Here is a 6,000-nt window from a genome sequence, read left to right as displayed (position 1 = left end):
TCACGGAGGAAAGGAGAAGGGTATGATTGTGTTGTTTTTCACCGGAAAGGGGAGGGGGTTTTGGGTTGATGTTCGCTGCTGGAGTTGCAACGACGTTGAGGTGGTTTTCAACAATGGTTTGGTGTTGTTGTTGTTGACTATTTACTGGAAAACGGAGGGGGTTTTGGGGTCTGGCGGAGGAGTTGTTTCATTTGGGTTTTTTGGTAGTAATGGGGGTCGTTAGTGATTTTGGTTGTTGCAAAGGGAGTGAGCATCGGTGGTGAGTTGGCGGCTGGCCTTTGTGGTGCTTGGTCTGGTTGTGCTAGCTTCTCCAGTGGTGCGAGCGGTTGGAGAAGAAACGGAGAAGAAGAAAGGAGATGATGGGTCTGACTGGTTCTTGGCTGTTGCCGGAAAAAGGAGAAATATTAACAGGGGTTTTGGGGTTTCTAGAGCTTCATCGGATTTCAGGGTGTAAAGGTTTTTTTTAGAAGTAAAAGATTAGGGTTTCTATCTATTTGAAAATAGTTTCTCTCAATGTCAAAAGCATTATTCACCACCTTTGACCTAATGAATAAGCTATTGTTTATATAGGAAATAAAAGATAACCTATAGTACAATACTATTCTTTTAAAATCGTGCGCCAAAATCACTACCCTTTAAAAATATCTATGCATGAAATTTTATTCATATTTGAATGAATTTCTAGATTGTGCAAATATCAAAATTAATATCGACAAATCTAACAAATAAAATGATTATTAAAAAGTATATTGAACGTAGCTAATGACATATAAAAAAAATGTAATTTATCAGAACTAATGATATAATCGAAATGAATAAACATTTGAACGTAGTCAACTGGTTGTAACAAAAAATAATGTAAATAAAATTAACTGATAAAAAAAATCCTGAATTTTGACAAATAAGGATAGTTATCGATAAATTTATTTAAAATTATAAAAAATGTATTTTGAACTATTAAATAAATAAAAACTTAAAAGTTACGAATTTTAAAAAATGCTAAGCCAAAATTGGGTGTCAACACAAGGCATTGACACCAAAGTTAAACAAGACTCTACACTTTTGCTAGTGTGCAATGTTCATCAGAAGAGACTCGATTCGCGAATTGGCTAGTCAGAACGAGATGCAAAGAGTTCACATATTGTCTATGTAACTTCACTTGGTCTCATTGTAGCCACACATTCATGTTCGTTTGATTATGAGCACTTTTTGAGTCATCGATATTGATCAAAACTGAGACTCAAATTTGCTAAAGAACAACCACATTCCAGTACCTACAAGAGTGGGCGAAATTTTTTGGAAGGGTCAAAATCATTTACAATTTAAAGCAAAAGGAGCCACAAGCTCAAACATCCACAAGAAGCAGTAATACATAAATTTAGCACAAAGCCCATAAATATAAAGAAAATATCAATCACAAAAGAAAGGTGGACCTCACCCCACCACAAATCAAAGTATTTGTCCTCAAATGCAAATAAAATTATCCAAAATTTAAGATAAAGAAAGACAGAGAGGGAGGTAAAGAGGGGATCCAGTTTACTCAGTTGCTCCATCTATGTCCGATGCATCAATTTGAATTTGGGCATCAGTGCCCGTAATCACCGTGAAAGGAACAATAGCACCAGACTCATCAGGGGCTACCACGGGTGTATCGGCCAAAAATATTCGTACATCTGAGAAAAGTCCTCGGGTCCATGAAGGAACAAAGGTGTCTTGGGGAGTAGGCCTCTTTCCCTTGCTTTTATTTCTAGATGGGTGTTCTTGTTTGCCCTTCTTTGGAAGGTTCGACCTCTCTTCATTCATATTTAAATTCAGTGCTCTAATCTTTCGGGGTGGCACAATTTTCCTAGAAATTTTTGGTCTAGCCATGTCTGCAAAGCTTCAAGGCAAAGTTAGAAAATATTTGAACAAAAGCATTTAAAATCAGTTACAGGCAGACTCGCCGAAATGGTCGGTGAGTCGCCAAATCGCTTCGGCGACCTAGGCTTCTCGCCGAAAGTTATAGAGCCAAAAAACATGTATAACATGAATTTAAAGGCGTAATGGGGACATTAGGTGAACCGTCGAGTGGTTCAGCGAGCTCGATCCAGCTCACCAAATGACCCAACATGCCTATTTTCAACCCAACCTCTCCAACTCAACCCTGTGACCTCCAAAAATAACATCAATTAATGTGCTGCTCAAATTCAAACATGAACCATATCATACGAGCATAACCCCACAAGATTTAACATAATCCAATGCACCAAATTACGAGATTTCAATATTTAGAGCAATATGGGTAATGTTTTCAAATTAAAAATCGGCATTCAAATATTCTAATCCTATTAGAGAGGCCCAACACACATCAATAAGATAAGATAATTGCAAATGAGTACAAATTCAATAAAATAAACTCGGAGTTTGGAAAACCAACCTGTTATGCCTATTAAAGTACGTTGAAATGCTAGGCGGCAATGTAATCCAAAGTCTGAGCACCAATCAACAACCAAAATACTTATGAAATGCAAAAATATTGAAAATACTAACTAGGTGCGAGTTTGCGAAGTTTGAAAGCGAGGGAAAGTGAAGATTTTGAAACTTTGAAACTATTGGCCTTTAAAACCGTCCAATTCTTGCCCATTCAGTAACTTTTGTCGCGTTCGCCGACCCACTCGGTGACATGCCGAGTGTTCACTTACCTCACCGACCTTGTCGGCGATTCGCCAATGATTTCCTGGGATCGCCAAGTTTTACAGACTCCATTTTAAAGATGTCTTGAGTCGAACGACGAATTAGGTTGGGCTCGCCTACCTCCTCTGTATTGCGCCGACTGGAACTTTTAGCTCGCCAACCTGCATTTTTCACACACTCTCCACACTTTAACCTGCAAAATCAACACACCATAAGTTTTAAAACAAAAATAAAGCAATAAAGGGTTTTGGGTTGCCTCCGTAACATCGCCTTATTTAACTTCGTGGTACGACGCAAGTCACCATTCAAACCTCATTCTCGAGGTTAACCATAATATCTCTAGGTAACCCCTCTTTATGCTGTGAGTAGATACATGCCAACATTTCGCCTATTTGGGCGTCTTGTAGCTGAATAATCATGGAATGTGAGGTCGTCATCTGATTCCGCATTTTCACATTCTCTTTTATCTCATTCAACACTTTATCTTGTTCCTAGATTTTGTGTAGAATGAGTGAGAGGAGATCTCCATTTTTTCCACCCTCATGTTGCTTCATCTTTTTGCACTTGCGGGGGGGGAAGGTACTTGCTCTTATTTTTAAACATTGCTTCAAACTACATTACCTTCTTAGACAGATCATCCAGCTGAATAAAAAATGCAGCCAATTCTTGGTCCTTTTCCGTTTCCTTGTTGGCTTTAACCATGCCATCAAGGAATTGGGCTACTAATCCATATGGTTGTCGTATCAAACAACCTGCAAAATGACATAACTTCAATTTCAAGTATCAACGATCGCGTGTAGTAATATAACCCAACCAAATGGGTTGGGGTCGAGTCCCAAGGGAGCGATTAGTAATCGAGAATTAAATAGAAAAGTAAAATTTAGTTCTAATATCAATGGGGGGTTTGTATTCAACTAAGGAAAAAAATAGCAAATATATAAAGATGCGAAATAGGGAGACAAAATTCTTGGAATGTGATAGGAATATGGGATAAAATAAACAATCAGGTAAATGTTATTGATAGTAAATCGCTGAACATTTGTAACTAAGCTAGACTTTAGACGGGGTAAATTTTCTATCGAACAACTTACCTCGAATCAACTCGATTTCTCTCGAACACCGAGTTGCAACAATTAAGCACAGTCTTCGCCTTAGCCAATTCACCCTCTAGAGCTAAATGTGTGGGAGAAGGTCTAGGATTCACTCTCTCGAGTTGAACAAACGACGACCCAATAACCACAGACTATCGATTTAGGATTCTTGGTTTTAAAACCTCTCTCTCGAGCAAGCCGAAAACACGAAGATGAAATCGTGTTTGCAACTACAATTCCATTAAGTTCAAACATAACTACTAAACGAAATTATATTTAAACAACAAATAGACTATCAATGAGCAATACCTAACAGTAAATTTAACCCATATTCACAAAATCAAGCCCCAAGAATTGTTAGCTAGACATGAAAAAAGAGATAGAAATCTATACCAAAAAATGTTTCCATCAAATGTGTACGATAAATAATGTCTTTAAATACATCAAGGATGAATATTCTTCAAGACCCACTTCCAATTTCTTGGAGTTGAAAACCTTTAAAACCTTCAAGCTTAAGAACAATGTCTCCCAAAAACTCTAAGAACTAAAACTGAAAATATTCTAAAAATTAGTAATGATTTGCTACAACTTGATACTAAGCTACAAATTTAAATGGGTATTTATAGTTTACAAAAATTTGTGCTGCGAAGGATCACTCGGCGCAGTTAGTGAGGATCGTCGATGCACTCAGCGATCCGCCCTTTGATCCGGTTCATCAGCTTTCATCTTTTGCCTTCAGCATCTTCGTATTTTGAATCATTGGGTGATATGGTGTTGCTTCACAAAACTGTTCGGTGAAGCGCCGACTGCTCTCTTTTATCGCCAACTTGATCTTTTCCTTCAGGGCTCAGCACACTGGAACTTTGGGAGAGGTTAAGGCCATTCGACAACTCGCCTAATGTATTAGGCGTTCCTCAGACCTTCTTTTCTTCGTTCTTTTGGGCTGCCTTGTTTCTTTTTGTTTCATAGTGTCCATGCTTTGTTCCTAAGTTTAAATACCTGAAATTCAAGTATTTACATTAGTTATTGAGACAAAATATGCATTTGAGGGCACTAAATCCATTAAAATAAACCCTAAATGAGTCCAAATCATGGCCTCATCATTTATGCATGAATCCATGCAAAATAATACTACAACATGATTATAGGATTTGAAATTATTCTAACAACTAAAACCCAACAATTCTAACATTCAAGAAACCCTAGGTCTGGATAACATTAAGGAAATCAACATTCTGACTGAATCTAAGGACCTAATGAATGAAAGGAACCCACTAGTGAAATCCCACATACCTGGTGACGAATTTCATGGAGAAATCTTTTGATTTCAGGGCTGGAACTGATGGAACCTTATTGCGTTCTTAAACTAAGGTTTTTGACCTCTTTCTTCTCTTACGCTCTAATTTTCTAAGTTTTGATGAATGATCTAACTTAGGTAAGTTCTAGTTATGTTTCTAGGCTAAAACTATCCAAAACTACGTAGTTTAGGGTTTAAACGATGTAGTTTAGGGGTCCAACGCATAAGGAAAAGACCACAAGACCCCTGACTTAACTGTTGTCGGGGTCACCGATGGACGGGACCGACGGACCGTCAATCGACTGATGGTCTGTACTGGTCAATCGACAATTGACTTTTGAGGCTGGAATTAGAGGGTTCGACCTACGACCCTGGAGTCTGTGGTCTGACCTACGGTCCATAGGTTCTGGCGTGGGTCAGGACTTAGATTATTTTTTCTGGGTCTTTCTGGGGAGGGTTGTAGATGAGGGTCCACGGAACACCAGAACGGACCGTGGGTCTCCCTAAGAGTCAACATTTTATTCTCTAAATTTTCAAGTAGAAAACATTTTGCTTAGCTTTTGAAGATTTGAAGACTTCCAATTCCAAGAAATTGGAAGTGGGTGTTGAAGATTCCTCATCCTAGACTCGTTTAAAGTAAATATAAATCATAACCAGTTGATGTTACTTCGATTTGGTATCATTTTCTTCCTTTTCTCTATTCCTAGCTAAAACCCCAATTCTTGGGGTGTGATTTTGTGAATATGGGTTAAATATCATGTTGGGTATTGCTTATTGTTAATCTATTTGCTGTTTAAATGTAATTTCGTTTAGTAGTTGTGTTTGAACTTAATGGGATTGTAATTGCAAATACGATTTCATTTTAGTGTTTTTGACTTGCTCAAGAGAGAGGTTTTAAAACTAAGACTACTAAATCGATAGCCGGTGGTTATTGGTTCG

Source organism: Solanum stenotomum, chromosome 10, assembly GCF_019186545.1.
Source record: "Solanum stenotomum isolate F172 chromosome 10, ASM1918654v1, whole genome shotgun sequence".
Lineage (NCBI taxonomy): Eukaryota > Viridiplantae > Streptophyta > Magnoliopsida > Solanales > Solanaceae > Solanum > Solanum stenotomum.
The sequence above is the reverse complement of the archived record's forward strand: the minus strand, read 5'-3'. Positions refer to the sequence as shown.